This window comes from Rhagoletis pomonella, unplaced genomic scaffold (genome assembly GCF_013731165.1).
Source record: "Rhagoletis pomonella isolate Grant_MI unplaced genomic scaffold, Rhpom_1.0 Rhpom_scaffold_00010, whole genome shotgun sequence".
Lineage (NCBI taxonomy): Eukaryota > Metazoa > Arthropoda > Insecta > Diptera > Tephritidae > Rhagoletis > Rhagoletis pomonella.
This window is the reverse complement of record NW_023458564.1, coordinates 15138937-15140606: the sequence shown is the minus strand read 5'-3', so window position 1 is coordinate 15140606 and position 1670 is coordinate 15138937.

Genomic DNA, 1670 nt, shown 5'->3' with positions numbered 1-1670 from the left:
CTAAGTAAAATTTAGTTTCGGCTGCAGCTGCAACTAAGTCGTAACTAGGAAGAAGTATTTTACCAAATTAAGGGAAAACAGACGAAATATGTAAAAATTAATTTGGTAGAGGGTGAATTTGAAAATATTGAATAATCTCCAATTAAAATTTACAAAGATCGATCCATTTTAATCGGAAGATGAAATTAAATGCGTATTACAATTCGAATAAAGCTACATAACAATTTTATAATTGGAATAATTTAGATAAATTCTCAAATAATAAGTCAGTTTCACGCTAGTTCTTTTAAAGTAAATTTGTGCATAACATTTAGATATCTACTATTTGTATGTTTCACAGCATGCTTTCGATAAACATCGACTTCACATCACTGCGGTTGTTCTGGCTATTTCACACAATTAACAAGAAAATGATACCTTATTCTTTTAGAGGTCTAACTTAAAATATAGGAAGAAAAAAAAAAATAGAGAGTTGCCACCTGTTTGAAAATTGGAGTTTAAGTAAATTGATAAGAGAAAATGAATATTGCAATATGGGCGTCAAAAGAAAGAGGCTGAAGAAGGCTTATGGGCTGTTTTTGCTTACGCGTAAAAGCACATTTAGCGCATTTAGCTCTAAATGCTACTCTAAATGTACATTTATCCATACAAAATTCCTCACCTAAATGCAACTAAATGCAACTCCATTTTTGCATTAAGAGTCTAAATGCTAAAAGCAACCCTGTGATCTTCCAAAATTTCCACGATTCGAACATGGTTTAAAGAGAAAAAGTGGCAACATTACTTTTTCGAGTATACAGTTGCTAGCTGTGTTTCAGTGATCGCCGATCGAGATTTCTTTTATTTTACATTACATATTTGGATAAAGAAAAGTTAAGCAAATTCAACATCGATGTGATGCTGATAGAAATCTGGATCAATTTGTGACCAACTCTGTTTGGTTTGTTTCCTAATTAAGTGAGAAAATTTTAATTGACAGCACCGACAAATGAATATATGTATACACAAACAAATGTTTGGTTATGGTTAAAACAATTCAAGTCTTTTATTGAATTTTTAGTTTAAAATTTATTTTTTCCTTTTCAGTAGGGTTTTAAATAAGAGACTGGAGCACGGCTGTTTGTCAAAAGCATACGATTGCGAACTCGCGTAAATGTACATTTGCTAAATGCTATAGCATGAACGCTCTTCGAAAACATATGTTAGAAATTGCTAAATGTTGCATTTTAAATGCAGCAAAAACGCTGCATTACAGCCAAAAATATTTTTTAGAGTTGCCACCTGTTTGAAAATTTACATTTAATTTAATTTATAAGATAAATTGAATATTGCAATATGGGTATTAAACTGAAGGGGTTTAGGATATTTTATTGCCGAAAATATCTTTAGGGAGGGCTACCACCTGTTTGACAAATTTTATTGTATTAAATTGATAAAATAAATGAAATCTATATCTACATCTATACATATAATAAAATTGTAACAGTTCGATGTCTGTACCTTATAGATATTAAAGAAAAATTAATCTGGTGGGTTTTTATTAAAGCTACAGAAGCCAAATAAACAATTTTTAGAATTTTTGAATCTCTGTCTGTCTGTATATTTGTACGCGCATCAGTCGAAAACATGGAATTGAATGCAGTTTTCACCGATGTATCGCTAGAGATCTA